Source organism: Malaya genurostris, chromosome 1, assembly GCF_030247185.1.
Source record: "Malaya genurostris strain Urasoe2022 chromosome 1, Malgen_1.1, whole genome shotgun sequence".
Lineage (NCBI taxonomy): Eukaryota > Metazoa > Arthropoda > Insecta > Diptera > Culicidae > Malaya > Malaya genurostris.
In genome coordinates, this window is record NC_080570.1 from 47,294,247 (window position 1) to 47,318,391 (window position 24,145).

A 24,145-nucleotide genomic window follows, 5' to 3' on the forward strand; every position below is an offset into this window, starting at 1 on the left:
TTATCACGTCGCTATAACACAATATTTAATAATTTCCGAATTATTTTCCTGCGGTATTGTTTCTTAAAGCAGAAGTAAAGATATTGTACCCGATTTTATCATAATTCGTTGTTTGAAAGTCGAGTAATCGGCAAAATAGTATTGCATCTCTACTAATGAGTTGACTATTTACTTATTTAAATTCAAGCATGCATAATTTCTTCGTTGATGACACAATATTACACCTACTGCAGCTAAATTAACAGGGAAGTTAATAACATGACTTACGTTTACATGCTTTGAATTGTGAATGTAAATAAATCGAGACGCTCATTTTATGTGTATCGTTACGTTTCTTTAAGTGTGTAGTTCTTCATCTTCTCGGATCTACAAACAAAATCTTGTTGGTGGCAGTGCAACTGCTATGGTTGCACCGACTACTACCTGGCAGTCACTGGCATACAAAACTAACACTGCACAGCATTATCGGTTTTTCGGCAGAATAGTGAAGCAAAGTGCTACCTATCATACTTATTCTTACTTTTTCTTTTCACCACCACCATTAAACACTAATACCATGAACATGTAGGTATAAGATTAGCGAAAAAAGGTGTTGTTTGAGGGATTTGAAACATCAAACCGCGTGATATTACCATATTTTTTGGATTGTTTAGGTGTGATCCAAATTACTATTCAACTGATGATTAAGATAGATAGACCGGACGACAATCATACAACTTTACTTTTGGTTAGATGCTGGTAGGAGGACAAGAGTAATTGTTTCTTTTGATTTCACAGTAAATATTTTTGGCTTTTGCTTCGGAACACGCAAAAAATTTTATCTGTTGTAACACATCCACTATTCTGGCATCATATAAGAAAATTTGACATGCTTTTGCTTGCGTCAAGTATGTTTTTATTGACTTTTCATGATAGAAATACATCCGCTACGAACAACGTCAACACTGTAATGTAATGACAATCACTTGATCTTTCGCGTTTACTTTGGCTTCAAAGCAGGAAATAATTTTTCTATAAGTTCTTTAACGACTGGTTTTAGATTTTTGTATCGTAATGAAGGGCTTTTCTAAGTCTAAAAAGTGAGACAGACGATTTGTTTTTAAATTTTTCCGGCGTTACGGCGTGATGGACTTTTTAAAGGAAAAAATAGTCTTTGTCGATCTCGTTTGTTGCAAACCGTAAGAAGTTTGTTGTAGTCTGTTTTTTTTTTCTCAAAATAATGGAACGAATTCTGTGTATCAGCGGCATTAAATTTTCTTAAACTGTATTGATGATGGTCCCAACACTACGATATTCTCATTTGTCATCGTAGTCGAATATTATTCAAAGTCTTTTTTAAAATCAATGTCAATTATCGTTGTAAAATCCGCACACGATCAGTCGAAATTGGGATGTCTCATCCAACAAATTCTGTATAAAGGAAGAATTTTGTAAATATAAGTTTACGTCAAGTATATTTTATTGGCTTTTCATGATAGAAATTCATCTGATACAAACAATGTCAACACTGTAATTTAATGATAATCACTTTTACATTTCCATTGGCTTCGAAGCACGAACTAATTTATCCGTGTCCTTTAACGACTGGTTTTGAATTGTTGTATTGTAATGAAAGGGCTTTTCTCAGTCTAAAAAGTGAAGCAGACGATTTGTTTTTAAATTTTCCCGACGTTTCGGCAGATATTCTCATTTGTCATCGTAGTCAAATATTATACTATTAATCTTTTCTAAATGAAATGTCAACTGTCGATGTAATATCCGCTCATCCAACGAATTATGTATAAAGGAAGGGTTTTTTTTAATATAAGATTTAAGATCGAGCCGAAAACCTTGCAACTACAATCAATTTAATCCGCTAAGCACAGTCAGCTCTGGTCATATTATTTGCTAACAATTAATGATGTCAACCAATGAATAATCACACTTTTAGTCATCACAGGAAAGTTTCCAAGTTTCGGCACTGTTGTAGCAATCAAAGTGCATCGTCACTTGTTTTCTTTACCTGTACGACGGTAACGAGTCCCCTTTGTTCGTAACTGGTGGAAATCAAGTCGAAACGAGTCACCATTTTACCACCCACGAGTTTTGTACGAAAAATTCTCCCAACGGTCCCACCGCTTTCGGTCGTCGTCGTCGTCGCACACACTCAACATCCGTGGTGGTCACTAGTATCAGCATGGTTGTATAGAAAAAAAGGAAGCGAGCGGACGAGGGTGAATCGCAGGCGGATGGATGACCGGCGCTGTTTGGCAGTGTGTGCAAACGGCGATGACGAAAACGGACGAAACGTGTTTGCGAAATGCGAGAGGGAGAGTCAATTTAAATCGCTGCTGATCGCCTGCTGTTCAGATCCCGATGCGTTCCGCACGAAGAAGTGAGAGACGAATGTGTGTTTGTATATATAGTACCTGCCCTGGTAGGCCAGCAGGCTGGCAGGCAGACAGGCAGGATGCGATGTATCTGCCTGGCTATAACAAGAAAGCAAGTGTTCCTCCGGTGTGTGTGTGCGCGCGAGAGAGAGAGCAAGGGAAATGCGAGTGTGTGTTGAGCGCTGTTCGGCCCGTTCGGCGTAGCGTAGTGGAGTGGAGTGAGAAAGTGTGTGTGCGCGGCACCGCCGCCACACCGTTGAAGCAGCTATCGCTAAAAACACAACGTCTTCGCTTCGCGTGTACGAGAGCCCACCGCCAAAAGGACACCGCTCGCTCTCGCCATAGGCGTACGAAGGAAGCGATCGTCATGCAGAAGCACAGCGACCAGCAGCAGAGCGAAAGGAGCGCGCACGAGAGAAACACACACGCGGTGGACGCGAGCGAGAACGAAAACGAGTGCGTTGGAAAGTGCAAAACGCATCTTTTTCTATCATCCCGTCATTTCGGTACGCTTATTTAAATTTCCAACTTAGTTGTGTTCGAGAAACGTGACGCGAAGGATGCTTGGTCAGCAGTAAAGCAAGCAGGAGAGCCAGCAGCAGTAGTAGTGTTTGCCGGCCCGTAGAGAAAACATCTGAAGAATAGCAAACCAAAAGAAACGGCGACGACCGCAAATCAGCGAGCGAGTGACGGACAAAGGGAACGGAAACAATTAGCTGATTGTGTATTAATGCGGATTTTTTTTTTTGCCCCGAGTGGAGATCGCTCGGGTCCCTTTTGTTTCTACCGCGCGATTGTGATCGCAGCAGAACAGTGGATTACCGAAAAGATCTTGATATCGCTTGCTTGCGTTAGTGTACTTTGATTTGAAAAAAAAAATCAAATAGAAAACGCCACGTTTCTTGTGATTTCGCAAAACGAACTGTGAAAATTTTTGAAAAGTGATACCTTTACCCTGGAGTACTAAACATTTTTGACTGCTTTCAAGTGACCGTTTGCTGAGCGAAAAAAAAAATTGCTAACAAAAAAAGTGAAAAATCTTTCAAAAGTCTGCCAAGGATTATATACCCACACTAATTGCAACGTTCTGTCGTTGAGTGTAGTAAGGTTGGACTGCGAAACAAACAAGGCTTCTTACGGTTGCCCCAAATCCGCGACGTCTCGGTCGTCCTTTATTTTTGCGCTTTACGGTGCCTTGGTTGACTCTCATCGCGAGTACGTGAGGATTCGGCAAAAAAAATAAAAAATTCGCCGCAATATAATCACAGCCACCGCCAGCAACAACAGAGTGAAGTAAGAAGAAAAAAAATTAGTGAAGAGTGCCCCCCCTCACCCTGCGGTTCCACGTATCAGACGAAGAAAAACTCAGGAGCAGCGGAAAATAACATAAGATTCTTTTTTTTTGTTGGTGCGAACCGGCCTTATCCGCGAAAGACGCGCGAACCCTCGAGAAAATATAACGACGAAAAAAAAGGAAGAAGCAAAAAAAAACGCAACGCCAGTGTGTTGTTGTGCCCGGTGTGTGCTTAAGTAAATTGGTGCTCAGTGTCCTCGCCGTAGTCGTCGTCCTGGTGCAAGTAAGGCCCAGGTCCTTCCAGCTTCGTGCTGTCGTTAGATTTTCGCGCGCGTGTTAAGGCTGCCGCCTTCTGCACGGGGACCTTTGCATCCCTGCCGCAGAACTTCAGCCCAACAAACCCAGCAGCCCTAATCGTGGACCAGCAGCATCAGCCGCAAAGGCATCACCGTCTTCCCCATCATCCTTCCTCCGCAGTAGCAGCAGCAGCAGTAGTCGAGGCAGCCACGGCAGCATCTTCACGAGCACTATCAGCAGCCCCGCACTCCACCACCCTGCAACTCCAACAGCAACAACAACAGTCCCCAGCAGCTCGTGCCGGTTGGGATTGTAATTTATGTAAGTGGAAAAAAAAGTACTTTCTGTTTCTTCTTGTGGGTGTGCTGGCGTTTTTCGCGTACTGGTGTTTTTGTTTGTTATTTTTCGGTTTAGTTGTTAGTTTCGGTATTCAGGTATTCACCCGAATAGGGGGCCCTTCGCATTCGCCCGCCCCCACCGATGGGTGACAAGTGCGTCCTGGGCTCGGTTTTTGTGTGGCGGGTATCTGCCACTGATTTCTCGGTCCGAAGTGGTTGATATTTTTTGGGTGAAAATGCCACAGCAGAAAAAAAACCAGTCCTTAGTAGCACGGTTAGCGAACCCCAAATTGCAGAGTGGCTGAGTTGCATTTTCACGGGAGATTTAAAATGTTTTCAAGAGTCCTGGTGAACTCCAACGCTAGTCAATCTGTCTAATTTCTACATTAGTTTGACAGGAATAACTTTTTTTTTCCTAAAATGTCATTTGTTTTTAAATTGTGCGATGAAATTTCGAATTTTAAATCCTTTCAGCAGAAGTGAATCGTGCTCATATTTGCTTTTTTTCTCAAGTAGCACCAAATCTGGAAATCTTCTCTAATCAGAATTATTACAATCTCACTTGACAATTACTCATGAATTATGCATATATCATGCCAGTATAACTTGTCTCAACCAGTTGAGTTTCACTTTCAGCTCTACACATTTTTCCTTCCATGTTGAAAATATGTGTTTTCGGTAGCATTTCTCATGTCAACATCATTGATCATTATTTGATGGTTTTATAGCAGCTAATTAAATTTTTTAAACCATGGGATGATATTTTCATAAGTAGTAATTGCAAAAAAAAACTGTAAGTCAGCAGTTGTAAAAGTAGAAAAAAAACATCTCGGCTATCTCCAAAAGTATTCGCAGAATGGTCTTAAACCGTACGGGTTACAGTTCGTGTATGGTTTCTGTATAATATGAATACAAAAAACTTATTGAATTTTTTCAATAGTGGACACCCAGCATGCATTTGTTTTTTTTCTTCTAAAAGCATCCCATTTCGACAGATCATCGTCGCAAAAATGTATACCCAAAACCTGACAATAAAAATTGGACTATAGAAACAGAATGTAAAAAAAACAAAATTGACAGCATACTTATATATCATATATTATTGATTTGAAATGCTCGTCATAAATTATTCATTCTTACGCTCCTCTTACATAGTTTATTGTCTCAACCAGTTGAGCTTTACCTTCAATTGTACATATTCTTCCTTCCATGTTGAAAATATGTGTTTTCGGTAACACTTTCTATGTCAATATCATCGATCATTGTTTGATGACTATTTAGCAACTAATCAAATTATTTAAACTTTGAGATGATGTTTTCATAAGTAGTAATTGCAAAACTATTAGGCAGCAGTCGTAAGAGTAGACAAAAAAACACATCTCGGCTATCTCCAAAAGTATTCGAAGAATGGTCGTAAACTTTTCGGGCTACAGTTCATGTATGGTTTCTGTATAAAATGAATACAAAAAACTCATTGAATTTTTTTAATAGTTTACACCCAGCATGCATTTGTTTTTTTTTTCTAAAAGCATACGATTTCGACTGATCATCGTTGCAAAAAAATATACCCGAAAACAGACAATAAAAATAGGACAAACAGAATGTGTGAAATTGACGAAATTGTTATTTACCCGTAACAAACAAAATTGACAGCATACTTATGTCGTTTTCGCTTGATGCCAAACCTAACCCAGTTTCCACTCTAACTGCTGTCAAACCGTTTGTTTGAAGTCAGTTTCGAACCTAGTTTCAACGTTGTTGAACTGAAAATTGAGTCAATTTCGAACCTGGTCTTACTCAAACCCCCGTTGCTTAGTGCGAAATCAACACAGTTTCGTGAAAAGCGTTTGTTTGATGAAACTACCCTGGGTCAGTTTCAGTATTCTCAAGCGAAAACGACATTATATATCATATATTATTAGTTTGGAATACGCCCGTCATAAATCATTCATTCTTACACTCATCTTCTTTACACCAAGGTTCTAAGCTTTTTAAGGGCTTCTTGACACAGCTAATTTTACGTCTTCTCCAATTGAATTTTGACATAGCTATTTAACACAGTTTCTATCATTCCTTGAGAGTTCAGTCATATTTCATTTGAGTTACTTTATGAGTAGAATTATCAGGTAGTTTGAGTTAACATGAAATAAAATTTTTAAACGTTGTCTTCTGTCGGCATAAATATCTGAAATTGTTTCAACTTCATCGGCAGAAAATCTAATTTTTTGAACCATTTCGCGAATTTGACATTTAGATCATTTGATTAAAACTACGTCCCCTTTTGTGGAACGTTGTTTTGATTTATTTTGCATTGTAAAGATATTGATAACAAGTAGTATGATAGTCGCAATTGCAACCAGATTAACCTATTGGCTTTCAAACGCAAAACTCAAAATAACTCTGCGCCTTCTATGTTTTACTTGATGAACCAGGAAAACGATGATGTTAGCAAATTATTACACAGAGCAATTTAGGAATCGAGTATCAATTGCGGAAATAAATACAAACAATGCAATATTTCCTTAAACAATCTGTCGGAATGAGTAGAACTTTCGCATTCGTAAAACTTTTGCGTGAAAAGTAAACCTTAAACTTTTTTAATACTGAACTATATTTAGATAATGTTAAAAGCGAGGTTATGTAATCAATTTTCGTGATCGATATTTAAAGTGTAAACAACTACTGTATGTAATAATCGACCAGAACTATTATTTCAGTACAGAGGTAACAAGAAAAATCAACATTATCAACTCTTAGGCCATTCCGAATGCGAAAAAAATTAGATTGATTCTCAAGCGAAACATTTAAATAAATTGATTGAAATTCTAACTAAAAGAAATCAATGTTTTTCCCCTATTCTAAAAGAATATTCTACGATCATTCGAATTTCAACCGCAAATAAATAAAAATTCACTGGAGAAAAAACATTCCTATGTATTTTGACAGCTTCATTCGAAAACATCATCGTTTGAGCTACAGCGCTATCTACTTGTCAAACTGTCGTTAGAAGGCCAATTAATGAGGAATTTTCTTCGACTATCTGAAGATCAAAGAACACGAGATCAAAATTTGGTTTTTGCTATAATCCTATATGAAGTGTTAGATGGAAAGATTGCTGGTTGGACGGTAATACTCGAAAGAGAAAGTAAACAAGGAGAAACTTGCATTTGCACTTAGGACCTTTTCTCGTGTTTGTCTTCAAATGTCTATCGAACTGTCAAAAACAACCATGCTCTCGGTCAGGGTTATTTTTAACAATGGAGTAAGGCTGTGAGCAGAGATGCCATTTATACAGATTTATCTGTATTAAACAAATTCTTACATGCGCATTCAGGTTTAATACAGAATACAGATTTCCTAAATCGAATACAGATTTATGCAGATTTCACAAAAAGTAATAGAGAAAAATTAAACCTTTCAGTCTTTAATGATTTAATAATCAATTGACAAATCACAAATTTAAGTGGAAACCGATGTACAGATATTTGATGATCAGCACAGAAATACATTTATATTATAATTTCAAACTAACTTGAACTGACATTCGAGGAAGTCATACACACCAAAAAAATTTGAATTTTACAGGTGACTTACTCTCTCATACGATATAATTCATGAAGACCTAATTTGTCAATTGAAGGGAAATTTCATTTGTAACGACTCAATGTTAGATTAGCTAGAAATTTACTAGTTTTGATTGCCACTTGCCTTCTGCTAGCAGGTGCGACTGTTTAAGTTTGAATGCACCTTCAACCAGCCAAGCAGATGTGTGCTTCTGTGGCTCAGTCAATTAATAGACGTATTTTTTTGCGATCCGATGATTCTCAGTTCAAGTCGCGGTTGTCGCTATAAGTATTAATTTTTTTGAATTCAACTAATTTTAATGAATTTTGATTCAATGAATTTCATATGGAGTTTTAGACACAATATTAAATGTTCTTCCACGTAAATTTGCGTGAACTGCAACGCTCCATTTATGTGTATGTAATAAGAAGTAAAATCACAGGGTTTTTTCGAAGTGTGTAGCATCGCGAAACTTTATTGTCAGACTGATAGTTATATGATCTGATTTGAGGTTGCACATTAGTCATTGGAATTCTATGTCAACTTATGAAGTTAACATTTTTAAACTCGGAAGATGTATGAAATTGAAATTCAATTGTTGTCGAAAAAAAATTATATTAAAGTTTTTCGTTGTGTATTCTTGTTAACTCATTCCATAACCATAATCTTTTGGGATATCTTTTAACATCACTCCATTGTAGAATTTTTCATTTAATTAGTGAATACAGAGAAATACAGATTTTTATACAGCGTAATACAGATTTTCTATGAAAATATCTGGCATCTCTGACTGTGAACCATTTCGCGAATGATTTGAACTTTTAGGTAAAATTTGACCTTTCGATAGTTATTGTCCATCGACTAGTTGAATTTGACTAAAACTACAGTCCAATTCAAAATTTGACGGAACGAAAATTTATTTAGATTTATTTTGCACTGAACATAATGACAAGTAGTATAATATTTGCAATACAGAGAACATAAAAAGAACTTCGCGAAAAACTTACTTCGTTTGACAGTATATTAAATATTTCTATTAGATAATCTTTTTTGTTGATACTAAAAAAAATCACACAGAAGTAATTTTCACTAGATATCTTAAACTTGCCGTTTTTTTTGTAAGATTTTTTTCAGTGTCGGAATAACAATATCGAACAGTTAAAAACAACCATACTTTTGAGCAGAGTTATTTTTGACAACGGATTGAATAACTAATTCGGCTGTCCGATTTCAATCAAAAGATAAAATCATTGCCGAACCATATTGCGAATGTTTTAAACTTTTAGTTAAAATTTGACGTGTAAGTCGGGTAGTTTTTTTGGCTGGCGGTCAAAAATAACTCTGCTCGAGATTTTGTCCGAGTTTTAATAAAAAATACTTCTATGAAATTTTTCGTCCTACTTTCAGTAAAAGAAAAAACCTCAATAAAAAGTTTCAATACATTACCAAACGAAGTAAGTTTGTTTTTCAAAGTTCTTCTGACGTTCTATGTGTTGCAATTATTACTCCACTCATCATTTTATTTTCAGTGCAAAATAAACCCAATATAACTTTCCATCTGTCAAACTTTGAAATTGGCGATAGTTTTAGTAAAATTTAGATACCTGCTTGATAAAAATAACTATCGAAATATCAAATTTCAAACAAAAGTTAAAATGATTCCCGAAATTGCCAAAAAACAGCGGATTTTTTTCCCTGAAAGAACAATGGAATGATTTTAAACCTAAAGCGCTTTTATTGCTGTTTGGTTAAATAAAATGAAATTTCTTTTTCGAATTTCCGTTCAACGACATCGGAGAAACTGCTTTTGCATTTTGCAACAATGACTCTTTTCCTGGAATTGTAAATTGCCCCTTGAAACCTCGGAATCCCTCAGAAACCTTAAGCGGTTACTCGAACAGTGATTCCTAGAAACTAATACAAACGCATTTTTATCTTTGTCGTATTTATTCGATTAGTTATCAAGTTCGAATTAGGAATTGTTATTTGACGAACTTCCAACGCGTACACCAAGAATTCAATCACGCTTTGTACACAAGATTTTCGATACTTCCACGCAACTGTGTAGTTACACTAGTTTCCGCTTGCTACAGATATGGCGCTAAGGTACCTACTTCCTTAGTCCAAACGCGAAACACAGTCAAGCTTAGTTATTTAACTCGCTAATTATAAATCTGTTATTCTGAAAAAAGCTTTGGGAATTATTTTAATTTCGATCGATTAGTAATTTTCGAATGTTAGAATCATCGAAAAGCTATATAAATTGATATTTTTCATATGAAACGCATCGGCTTCTGAATGTGCTCGTTTGATGATCAGCTAACAAGTTTTGGGAAGCTACACACCCTTTGCACAAATAAAAATATATTGTGAATTTACATCAATTTTCATGCAGGCAATTGAATGGTAAGTTACTTTACAATTCTTCATTTTTCAATGTACTTTGAAAGCAACACTAAGCTTTTTTTTAAACATACAGTCTGGTTTATTGAAAAATCAATCATGGTTTTAAATCAGATTCTCGATTCAACTGACGTCTATTTCACAGTACTGTTGATTTACATTTCGTGTAATTTCATTATTTTTTTCTGTGTGGGAAATGCACTCTTGAAATAGATGCTTTTCTCGTTCATCACTCTATAACTCCGGAATTGGGAGTCGATTCAGCACAATATTCCATAGCATGCTGTGAAGTTTTAAGACCATTAATTTGAATCTAAGGTTTTGAAAATCGTTCGAGCCGGCTCCGAAAAAAAACCGTACGCACATTTTTATCACAGAAAAGGAGAAGTTTCTAATATTTTGCGATGAAAGGAAAAACAATTTTATTTGGTTAAAAATGGTTTATGTAAAGTAATTCTTGATAAAAAACGATCCAATTTCCTTGAAGCAGTTTTTCCTTCAGGGTTGGATATGAGCTATCACAAGGTCTCATTGAACAAAAATTAATATATTTCTCGATAAACTGAGTCAAATGCCACTACGGCAATTTGGATTTTATTTGTAAAATCAATTTTCAGGAAGCCTTTACTTTTATCTCTTTTATAGAAAGTATTAACTTGAAATCCATGTCCGCATTTCGTCAAATCGATTCCACCTAAACTGAAAGACGATTAATCTGTATTACCGATACTCCATGATAATTTTAGTGAATCTTTTAGAAAAGTGTTAAAGAAAAGAAAATCATTCACTGATAATAAGCTAAATTTAGCCAATATATAGCTATATTTATCTAGGGTAACAGTACCTCCGATCATCTCAAGTTTACCGTTTATTTCATATACTAGAATCATTGGTGAGAGTAATTTTATATCTTGAAATAACACGGATGTTCCTGCACTGTTCCCCAAAAACACTCAAATTCGGCAAAGTAACCCACAAACGCAGCTGGAATAAGCTTTTGATTTTGAAAATATCGGATTTATTTCTCGTTTTTTGAATAAGTTTTCGATCCAATCAAAAAAGAATTGTGCAGAATTCTACTTGAATTTGATTATTTTTAGTTGAGAGTGCATGTAAAATATATGCTTTCACTCGGCAGAGACGTTTCGGAGCATTCGATCTCTTCATCTTTTTTTTTTGAGACGTTGCTGTAAGCACTTTCTAGAATAATTTAAAATTTAAAAATGGTAATGTGCTTATTTTTGTATATTTTGTATCCTTCAATGCTACTTGTCAGCACAATATTTTGAATAAGTTTTAGATCCAATCAAACAACTATTATATCAAAAGATTGTGAGCGCATTATTGTGCAAAATTCTACTTGAATTTGATTAGAGTGCTTGTAAATTTGAAATTGCAAAAGGCCAATCTAAAGTCGAATCAAATTTTCAAATTTACACAAAGCATTTCCCGAAACCGATCCATTGATGCTTTTTGGAGCACTCTAAAAATTACCAACACGGAAAATATATCGAGCCAGAATCAAAGACCGGCCAATCATCCGTTTCACCAAAGCAGAAAAAAAACGAAAAACGCCATACATCCGGTTTGCAGTTTTCAACGGCCTTCGGCCCTTCCCCGTCCATGTTCTAACGGACTTCTTCCCACAAGCGGCGCCATCTTCGTATAATTCAGGAAATACCAACTTATGCCAAACAAAAAAAAAACAAAACAGCGGCGACCTCGCGACCTAATTCATCATCCGTAAAACTCGTCCGTTCCCCGTTCCCATGAACCCACCCGTATCCGCCACCACCCCAACCCACGTTCGGTCATCGCGGTGTTTGTGTTTGTCCTTCGTTCATCCACCGCCATGTCACGGATGGGAAGAATCTTAACCTTCAGGAGGCTGGTTGTCAGATCACCAGATGACTTGGTTCTGCTAGCTGCTGCCCAGTCTCACAGTAGTCGAGTATTTTATGGACAAACAAAAACAACCGAAAGGTTCACAGATGCTTTTATCTTGACAACCGAACTCGCGGTATGTTTTACCAGAAAAGAGATAAAGCAGTCCGAAATAAATGCCGATGTTTCTTCTGCCCAAAATAGCAGGGTTCAACTGTATTGGCTTGGAGATTTTAGGACCACCGAAAGTCGAGTCGATTTCTGCCCTGCGTTGCTGGAAGGAAATGACTCACACCGTGGTTCACGCTCCAAAAAAACCATCGTACCTTCCAATGTAACAAAGCAAGAGAGAACATCAAAAACGATTGAGGGGGAGAATTGTTTCCCTTTTGGATTTTGGCATGTATCTTTCCGTAAAAATACTAAACCACAAAAAATAAATTGATTCGTTAATAGAGCTTCACATCGCGAAGTGACTGCCTGGGTCCGAGGCCTTTGGTTCCTTTCAAGAGTGGATTTTGTTTTTTTTTCTTGGACAGACACGTTTCCGCGTGTCGCTTGGAATCTGTCGATTTTGCCAACAAAGTACGGGTAGTAGTGAGTGGTCGCAGAAATTACTGGAAGATTCCTAGGAAAGGTTGGTAGTAAAAGCGAATGAGTCAATGATTCCGAGGGATAGCTGAACATAAAGAAAGCAAATTGACATGCCAGGTAGACAAGGTTTTCGAATTTCTGTTGGGTGACAAAAAGGATACGGGCAGGTATTGGAAGTATTTAAGCTAAATAAAAAGGAGAAAAAAGGTAGGCGTTTTTTGTTTTTAACAACATACCTGGAAAAGTTAGCCATGTAAGAATGTGTAGGACTGATAGTTTTGCAGGACCTACCTGACTTTGATCGTTGCTCACAAGGTCGTGTTGAAACAATAATGTTAAAGTTATATTACTTTAAAAACGTCATATTTTTTCAAATTTTCAAATTATGTGCATAAACTATACTACCAGTCTAAGTATAATTGTCCCATATGTAAATGGGAAAACTCATAGGATATGAGACAGTTATGTGTAGAACGACAGTGTAGCGCTTGCCAAGAAGAACTTTCCAGGTGGATTGAGTGGAAGACGATCCTCATATCCAACAAACTAAATACACACCATACTCTGCGTGTGATCTTCTTGACAGTGGTAAATTTACGACATAATTACGTAACATTATAACACTATCTACCCCCCTAACCTCACCGAGAAAGGCGTTATAGCTGGAGTAACCCTGACAGTAACATAGTATGATACGATCAGCAATGAATATATATTTGTTTCACACTTTCCACGCCTTTTACGCAGAAAACAAACACAACTGATTTACATCCGGTTTGAGCGGAAAAAATGCCCTTAATTTCCATCTTTCGCATCACCTTTGCTCCGGAATGTGATGCACGCAACGTAAAATGTACCAAACACACACGATGGTTCGAGGAAGGCACTTTGGTTTAACAAATGCATCGTACATTTTTGAATTCATTTTTGACATTTCTAATGAGTTTTGCAACAATGCGTGTGCGTGTGTGCATTTCTTGTGAAGAGAAACTGAGAATTGTTACTAATGTTTCAACATTTTTTATCGTGGGTGTTTAGTCTAGTCTAGGTGTAGATGAAACGTGAAACATAATAGCTAATTTCGAGAAATAATCTACGATCTATTAAAGCTACTACTATATTTTAAACCATATATTTTCTTTAGTGCATAATAAGAATAGTAAATTAACCTGACATAATATGAAGTACTAATTGACAACACGGAATTTGGGCAATCGAGTATCATTTATTTGACAATTCTCATTGTTAATTGAATTAAAGAATTAAAAATGTTCAGAAATTTCGCCGTTCTGACCAAGTTTTGGAACGTTTCTAACCGTTTTAATACGAAAATATGCACCACAGATGATAAACAGATTTTTTAAGTTGAAACACAGATTTTAAAATGGCAGCTCTGGTTGTAATGCACTGCTGTCAACTCAGTGTTGCCAACATTTCTTTCGGAACACTTATATTGAGTTAATGTAAAGTCGTGAGAGTAAAGTTCTTTTGGGTGGAGCTTGACCATTCTTTACCAACAGATTTTTTTAGCGAGCAGAATAACCACTGCACAACTTATGCTACAACCCTATGGACACTAAGGCCGTGAACCATTTTGCGGTTAATTTTAACTTTTGGTTGAAATCGGACACCTGAGTGGTTATTTTGTGTCGAGTAGTTAAATTTAACTAAAACTGCGTCCCATTTGAAAGTTTGACGGACGAAAAGTTATTTTGGTATATTTTCCACGGGAAATAATTTCAACTAAAGAATTAATATTAGAATTTTCATTGCAAGATTTTTTTCAGTGTCGAAAAACAATAATAGATGCTCTTGATCAGGGTTATTTTTGACAACATCAAAATAACCGCTCGAGTGTCAGATTTCAACCAAAAGTTAAAATTAACCGCAAAATAGTTCGCAGCCTAAGAATCCTCTGAGGTCAGAGAGCGATCATACGACATCTTGATTGCACCTGTACATTGAACCAACAATACAAACCAAAAAGAAAGGAAAAACAAATAGATAAAAAAAAACAAAAACCGATGAAAAAACAGAAACAACAATAGATAAAAAAAATACAAACTTGGTAGAATGTATCCTAATGTGATAAGAATTAAACCTGGAAACTTTTTGCTGGCCTCCTCTACTAATTATTGAGTTGTATACAACCCACATCTCTGAGCGACGCACCGTACATGTACACTGTAGAAGTTCTATGAGAACCACAAATCGCTTCACAGATACACGCGTTGTATAAAAGTACACAATAAAATCAATTTATTCAAAACTCCACAAAAAAGCAATACGCGCAAAAATAAACGTCGGTTGGATAGAAATGATGTACTACGAATTTAAACAAAATGCAAATATCGCAAACTTGATCCCGATAGGAACGTGTACCTCAATGCCTCCGAGATTCGCCGTAAATTTATCACAAACTAAACTCACAAAATGTCAGAAGATTAATGGATGTTACAACAGACTGTATGAACACAAGCTCTTGTTTTAACAACAACTCCATTTGGTCCAAAACTCGGATAATGAATTGCTTGATTTAACGAACAGTTACAGCGAACAAATTGTTTTGAATTCTTTCTAAAAACACTTGAAATTCTTCAAAAACACTTATTTTTGAGCAGCTAATTTTTACCTCTTTATAATATCAAGTATCCAACATAGACCATTTTGAAAAAGTACTAACAAAGAAAAGTATCCAAAGATTCGTGATTCCAAGCTTTCTTATTTTATAATCCAATTATTGTTAAATGTGCTCATATACTTTCCACATAGACAGGAATTTGTAACGAATCGAACTCCAATTGAAATTAGTAATTTAATCAGATTAAAATCAGAAAAGCAAAATTTTCAATATCAACCTACATTATTATCGACGATACTGGCAACACTTTTTATACCACCCTGCAGTAATATCAATTTCAATAACTTGTACTCATTACCGTGAGTTTCCGCCACTTTCAAACGCTCTGGTGGAAATTCAATTTCACTATTTTTTCCGTTGCAATTTGAAGACTTTTAGTGGCCAGCCTGTGAACGATGCCAGAAATCTGTGTCATTTTTTAAATCTTTGCAGCATATTGCGAATCTGCGAAACGTTACCACCACGAGTAGTCTGAGAAGTGTTGCCAGAACCATGGCTAAAATATACAATTTATTGTAATAAATTGAGTATTTTAGTTCACTAATTTATTATTTACTGTCAAATTATTCATTATAATAAATTAATGAAGAGTAGAAATTATTAGATGTTCATCCCTAGAGATAATGAATGGGTTCAGTTGTGATCATGTTTGCTTGTTTTATTAGCGGCTTTAACCATTAATGGTTCGTTCGCAGCACAGTACACAGAAAACAAATATTCACTTTACAGGTGACGGAAATCTACATCTGACTCAATTTAATTTTTTTTTGAACTTTTGTTCTCGAAATTAATTTTCACAACTTGGAAGCAACCATGAACAAAACACCAGAAGTCACTTTGACAGTTTCAGAATGACACGAATTTCAATAACTTAATTTGAAGAGTTGTCCCGCATACATCTCACAACATGAACGACCAATTCACACGGAGATATGTAAATAGAACAGACTGGTTAGTAAATTTATGAGGAAATGCGATAAGTCAAAGAGTGGAACATTTTAGTTTGATCTAGCGGATATAAAATTGATCTTATACTTTTGTTTACATTTGATAAACACATTTCTATGTGAACAATCCATAAAACCACAAAGGTAAATGACAGCGTCTCATTTCAGCTTCACCTTCTGTTTGCTTTCTCTTCTGGTAATAACTCAATTATTTCCACGTTTACTTCTGTACTAGACAGTAAACGAAGTTTTATATAATAATGCAGCAATATTCGAAAGAGGAAGTAAACGAATCGAATCTGTCATTTGCTTTCATGAATTTTTCGAATGTTAACCTTTAGTCATGTACACTCTTATTTAACGTTACTCAGTTGCATCAAATGCGTGTTTACTCAAATTTGGGTAGTATCCTTCTAAATGATTCTAAATATAAATTCAAAGTTTGACGGATGGGAAGTTATTTGGTTTATTTTGCACTGAAAATAAAATTTGATCTCATAATGTAATAATTGCAATACAGCGAACGTAAGAATAACTTCGAGATAAACTTACTTCGATTGACAATGCATTGGATTTTTTTATTTGAGTACTTTCTTCGACTGACAGTATAAAAAGAAATCACAATTATTTTTGACATTGACAAAATAGCTGGTCGACTGTCAAATTTTAATTAAAAGTTAGACCGTGGACCAGTTTTACAATCGAGCAGTTATTTTTTGTCTAGTAGTTAAACTTAACAAATGCTGCAGCCCCATTAAAAGTTTCACAGATGGTAAGTTATCTGAGTTTATTTTGCACTGGAAAAAATGATATCGAGTGGTATACTAATTGCAAGAACTCCGAGCAAAACTTACGTAGTTTGACAATGTATTGTAGGTTTCTACTTTTTGACTGAAATATAAAAAAGATATTACACATAAGTCATTTTTACTAAAGATCTGAAGTTAGAATTTGGTTGCAAAAATTTTTTTTTGTCGGAAAATAACTATCGAACTGTCAAAAATAACCATCCTTCCGAGAAGGGGTTATTTTTGACAACGACAAAATAACTGCTCGACTGTCAAATTTTATGTAAAAGTTCAACTATTTTGCGTTAAAAAGAAATATCTCGAAAATTATGCAATGATGCTGTTATAGCAACGCGAAAACTTGAAGCGAATGCACCTATTTTAGTCTTACCCTTAGAATCAATGGTTCAACCAGAGGTAGCTGATCTCACTCTAACTCATGGCTTTCGTATGTGAGATGACTACTGGAGCTGAGATGAATGGTGGTACCGCCGATCTAGATGCTATTCAATTTTTCCAAAAAAAAAAACTACAACCAACAAGGTTCTAACTAACAAATACTTTCCAAGTGTACTTGATCTTCAAGTGTCATGTTTTGACGGACAGTTGATCCTTGCGATAGAATCATTTTACTATTGCCGCTTATTCTAACTATGTGCATATAACCTTTGTATAAGTTGTATCTATGAAAATGTCTGTAAATGCTCCACACAAGGGTTTTGAAATATTGCAACCTAGTATGAGAATCATCAAGTTGAATCATCGATTCGATTTTCTGCGATAATTGTCAACTTGCGATTCAATTTCGATCATTATCAGACTGTATTTTTTTTAAGAGCCGAGAAATACTCAGAGTATGAAGTGGAGCGAAGAAATGTAGCAAAATTCTCTCACGGTTCATGCATTGAGAGAAATTGTTGTATACAATATAGATAGCAATATAGCAGCTTCTGTCAAATTTTCAGCAATCACCAACACTGCCCTAAATGACTAAAAATTCGGATTCTACCAAAATCTCAAGCTTAGTAATACAAAGAACTTCGAAGGGTGAAACTGTCATTCTAACAAACAGGGCGATACTTCAATTGCAAGTAAGGAAGGGCGTAACTATTTTTTTCTCTCTTTATTTTAGATGGTTTCCGAACCTTTTACTACTGGAAATAGTAATGAGTCGATAGAATTACCCGCAGATTTGTCTGCGCCAATTCACGAAAAATGCGCAAGGGCGTATCATAAAAATAAACAAATCGAAAAAGGCTTAAACTCTTTTTATGTACATTTATTCAGTGGATATAGAAGGAAAGTGGTAAAATTTGCATGCCTTTTGAAGATAAACTAACAGTTTATCGACTAATCATAAATTGATCTGAGAATATACGATAATTTCTAAATACGCTTTGAAACCAAAGTCGAAACATTCAACGATGTATTTCTCCATTTGCTGTCAATGTTAGATTCGCCTTTCTTTGAAAAACAGCTGATTTCTCACACGAGAAGATTAAGTAGTATCTTAGGACAGTTTCGGACTAGCTTTTTTTAATAACTATTTATTGGAATATGAGTTAAAATTGAATTATTAAGATTTCAACTGGGTGTTCAGCCACAAGTGGTGACTTTTCAGCCCTTATATATATGATTTGGTTGTTACCATGAGGACATCATTTGCTTCCGCAATTCTGAGATTTTTGTGTAGGGAACATTCTAAACCTACTTGTATTGTGTAATGGGGAAAGGAACTTATATACTAACTTACTAACTAATACAGAGAGCGAATCGATTCAATAGAAGATTGCATCGATTTGTGCAAGTACTCTACTTAGAAATCAATGTTACAGCAGGGTAAAAATAGTGTTGTCAAGATCACCGGCAATGGTTTTCGTTTCATCTTGATGTGGGAGAAGCTAAGTGTTTTTCGTTCATAACTGTTTGCTATAACCTGTAAACGAAGTAAATATGAAGTCTAAAGTCTAAAGTCTTGGCATTACATTCCCTTTGTGGAATTTGGCATTTCTGTTTCAACAGACTTCGCAGCCGATTCTTAGTGTACAGAATCATTGCATGGCTAGTACTATGGATCCTACTGACACTAAGAATCCTTCCAGGTCGGAGCTCGAACATACGACAACTGGCTTGCAAGATCAGCGTCCTATGCATTGAACCGCCAACCCGGGAAGTAAATCTGTAGAATTTGAGTTCACTTCAGTAAATATGAAGTGAACTCAAATTCTACAGATTTTAACTTTTATATGAATTGCATTTGAGATTACATTGAATATTTATCATCTTTTCTTTTCTTTGGACAACGTTGGCCGGGAGGTTTTTTAAATTCGGGGATCCACAAAAATAAGCAGATGCTTTTCTACTAGGAAAAATAGTCAGTTATCTGGTCCTGTCCTGACCGGTATCGTAGGAATGTTTTGGTTCACTCAAACTTGACATAACCTCACAAAATGAACGCAATGAACGTCGATTGGCAACAACTGGTATGTTTACATGTTCATTATAGTTGAAGTACGTTTAACTGAATGTGTATAAAAAAAACTACCGATACTTATCGAATATGAACTTCTCTCAGTTGTTGAAACTTGGTAGCACTTCTAGCAATTACTAGTCCTCGAGTGAAATAAAACAAAATTCAAGTCCAAACCGATTATTGCACTCATGTGAGATACTTTTGATGTTTTTTTTTCTTTGAATCTATTCCGTCTTGTCATGTTCATTGTTAAATTCAGCAAAAAGTTTGAAAAATACCGTTCTCATTTTGTGAAGCATATTTCAATGATACAGTATCCCCCCTTTATTTAGGAGAAACTAGACGAACAGACTCCAATCTTCTTCGCGACATCCATTTTGGCTGTTGGCCACGGTGTGTCCTGAAAACGTTCGGACGGTTCTCGAAAAGATCAACGATTCGCTACCCTCCCCCGCCGTGGCTTGGCTCTCCCCTTCGGACAGAGGGACACGATTTGGGTCAACTAGCATTTTGCCTGGCACTACCAAGCAACCCCTTTTTGCGCCCCAACTGTCAACCAAACAACGGCGGTAGTTTAGTCACCCACCGCCAGCCAGTGCCTCCCTTCACCGAGAGAATCAAGAAAGCAGAAGGAGGTAGTCCGCAGTCTCTCGCTACCTTCCCCCCTTCGTTTCTATCTCTCTTTCTCTGCCACAAACCGAACGGACACCGACCTACACAGAATAAGGTGACACAGCCTGAGCTACTCTAAGGAGATGGACAGCGGGCAGCAGCAGCAGCAGCAGCAGGATAGGTTCAACGCCGAAAAGAAAGCAAAAACTCGCAAAAAACTGCTGCTGCTGCTTGACACAGAATGAAGGAAAAATTCACAAATTGAAGTAAATGGCCATCGCGGCGCACGTGAGTGTATGTGTGTTTGTGTATAATTGTGCACACGTGTGTCTGTATGTGGATGGATGGATATCTTGCTGCTCTCTAAGAGATGAGGGTGATTTTGGGCAACGAAGCAACGACAAAAGGCCAAAAGAAAACCTCCAGTCCTCAGCAAGCTATTCAATCTCTTACTGCTTGACTGGCTGACATCAGCGGTCATAGCGCACATACGCACATACACACATACCGACACATACACACAGCCATATATTTATATATACTAACCGCTGTTAGCTCGCGAATTCTACGAAATTTAGCTAGCGGGAGTTCGCACCGGGTGTTAGGCGTTTTCCACCAACACCGGTGAGCCGATCAGCGGTGGCAGGGGAAAAACGGAGCGCTTTACTGCAGTGAACTTGGCTGCAATCTAGGGAATTTTCCCGTGTCCCAGAACCACCACCATCCGACATTCTGACCGCGCGCCGTGTTGAGATTGCGGTGTACGGCGAGTGGACACCTGGGCACGTTCGACCCGCGTCCGTTCGTTTCGTTTGTTCAATTTCGCAGCGAAAAGGAATCGCCTTTCCCGCTTAGAATGAACAATCCCGCCAGGGGACAACAACGAAGACGGAAGAAAATCGATTCACCAGCGAAAAGGACACGTACGGAGTTTCGTTTTTTCTTTTCTTCAGTTTGGGAAAAGAACTGTCTGTGTCTGCTCATGTGCGATAATTGGAGGAGTTCAGTTTCTTCGATCGGCTGGAGGTCAGTTCAAGGCTGAAAAAAAACTCGACCAGAGATTCTCCAATGTCTAAACAGAAAAAAAAATGGAATAGGCTGTTAAAAACGGTAAATCTCGTCGCAGACGGTAACGGAATCCAAGAACGGCTCATTTGCATCCCTAATGATGTCCGAAAATTTTCAGAAACGATGTCCCGCAGGTAGTCATCATATCGCGCGATTTGCCGAAAAAAAAGAATACACACACTCAATTTCGTTCGAAACCCTGTTGTTGTCGTGTCCCATCAATCTAGAATTTCCATTTCGAGCCTCGGAAGCCTCTCACACGCAACCGCCGTTTCTAGATCCTGAGCAGTTAGTTGCCTGCTGCTGCTCTTGCTGCTGTTAGTCGGTCGGGGAGAACACGTACTCTAATGAATTATAATTATCCGTTCAACCTGTCGAGAAGCGAAATGAGACCCTGCCAAAACGCGACTAACTGCTGCACGGCTCGTTTCGTTGTCCTACCAGGGACCTACTCCGGCCAGGGTCCGGCCCACCCGTAGATCCTATCGGAACCGAAAGACTATTCTGACCAGCGTTTGTTTCTTTCGTTCCGCGGCTCGTCCTCAGCCTCGTACTGCAGTTTGCACGCACACCGGCTGACTAACCCCCGGTAGCTCGTGTTTTCCCTTGTATTTTTTTTGTATATTGATTTTAATTCTGTCGCGACATTGTCGGTCCCAGGGATCCTCGGAGTTGTCGTTGCCGTGGCCGCAACCACCACCAGCACCACCACCTCTTCCGTCATCCAATGCTACGTTATTTCTGGGTACTGACAGACATAAAAGCCCCCAAGTGCTCCGATGCACGTTGCAAACCTTTACCTGCACGCCAATCCAAAGACGAAGGGGAAATTAGCGCGATATCCCCTCAGGGTTCAAATTTTCGGCAAGAATAACCGTTATGTAGGTCTGCACTTTTTTTGCCCTGCGCTGCGGTGCTCTCACAAAATCCTCCGCGTTCAAGGTTTGGCTCTGACGATTTGGACGAAGGCAGCAGAGAAAAAAAACGTTGCAGTTTATTTTTTTTAGGGGGCTACCTCTGGTTCGCGAATTGCCTCCTATATCGGTATATGAGGGTTTCGAGACATAATTTTCTAATTTTCGGTTATTAGAGACATATTTTACCTGGTCGTCGGTTTGAAATGGTTTTCGCACAAGACATGGTTCTTCCCATGTTGATTCCCCGTTAGATTAATTTGCACATGGGAAAAGTTCCACTCCACAGCTAAATTATCGAGCTTATTCGAATTGGTAACTTACAAATTTAAACGAACAATTCTAGAGCATTCTAGAACTAAGGCTTCGAATTACTAAACCGTTTCACTGGTCTGAACCAAAGTTATGAACTTATATTTTTCATTAGTTTATACGTTAATATAATTTGCTACAGTTAAAACATTCAATAAAATTCAACAGAAACTATCAATATATGTTTGCACATGAATGCTTCCGATATAAAATATAGAGCTGAAAAATGTACCTTACTGACCACGCACATTATAAAAGGTGATTTTTTTGAGGTTAGGATTTTCATGCATTAGTATTTGCTCAGATTTTTTGAGGTTATGATTTTCATGCATTATTATTTGCTCAGTATGCTCTGACATTTCATCATGAATAGACTTACTAACGAGCAACGCTTGCAAATCAGTGAATGGGCCCTAGAAAAGTTGGCAGAAAATCCGCTTTTTTATCGACAAATTTTGTTCAGCGATGAGGCTCATTTCTGGTTGAATGGCTACGTAAATAAGCAAAATTGCCGCATTTGGAGTGAAGAGCAACCAGAAGCCGTTCAAGAACTGCCCATGCATCCCGAAAAATGCACTGTTTGGTGTGGTTTGTACGCTGGTGGAATCATTGGACCGTATTTTTTCAAAGATGCTGTTGGACGCAACGTTACAGTGAATGGCGATCGCTATCGTTCGATGCTAACAAACTTTTTGTTGCCAAAAATGGAAGAACTGAACTTGGTTGACATGTGGTTTCAACAAGATGGCGCTACATGCCACACAGCTCGCGATTCTATGGCCATTTTGAGGGAAAACTTCGGAGAACAATTCATCTCAAGAAATGGACCGGTAAGTTGGCCACCAAGATCATGCGATTTGACGCCTTTAGACTATTTTTTGTGGGGCTACGTCAAGTCTAAAGTCTACAGAAATAAGCCAGTAACTATTCCAGCTTTGGAAGACAACATTTCCGAAGAAATTCGGGCTATTCCGGCCGAAATGCTCGAAAAAGTTGCCCAAAATTGGACTTTCCGAATGGACCACCTAAGACGCAGCCGCGGTCAACATTTAAATGAAATTATCTTCAAAAAGTAAATGTCATGTACCAATCTAACGTTTAAAATAAAGAACCGATGAGATTTTGCAAATTTTATGCGTTTTATTGTTTAAAAAAGTTCTCAAGCTCTTAAAAAATCACCCTGTACATGTACGGCGCACTTTTCAACTCAAAATGTGTTTCTTCGCATCTCTAGGAAAGTTCATTCAAAAAGGCAGCTCTCTGGATTAGAAAAAGGTAGCAGATTCGAATTAGATCAGAGTTATTTTATCTCGCAGGGAAGGATGTCGGATTTTTCGAATTACTCGATTTTTCAATAATCGATTATAATATAAATTTTAATCGATTATCTGGATTATTTCGGATTACTCGATCGATATTACGACATCCCTATTCGCAGAATTTTTCGCTACCTCATTTTTCTAGTTCTTTTTAATCTACACAAAAAAATAATGAAACTTACACGACATGTAAATCAGTATATGTACATGGAATATGTATGAGTTGAATCCAAAATTTGATTGAAAACCGTCATCGATGCAAAACTGAATTGGATTGCATTGATTTTTCAATAAATATAACTGTATCTTTTTGCCATTCTCATATAGA

The 24,145-nt window shown here is 37.3% G+C and overlaps 1 protein-coding gene across 2 annotated transcripts in view; it reads left to right on the forward strand.

The window, feature by feature from the left end:
* Positions 1 to 278: 278 nt before the first annotated feature.
* Positions 279 to 24,145, forward strand: part of LOC131438817 (protein distal antenna-like) — a 48,226-nt gene continuing 24,359 nt past the window's right edge. The window contains exon 1 of one of the 2 annotated variants that reach the window (XM_058609139.1): positions 279 to 4,281. The gene's annotated coding sequence lies outside the window, so the exon portion shown is untranslated. The remainder of the gene's footprint in view (positions 4,282 to 24,145) is intronic. The other variant, XM_058609130.1, reaches the window with a different exon arrangement.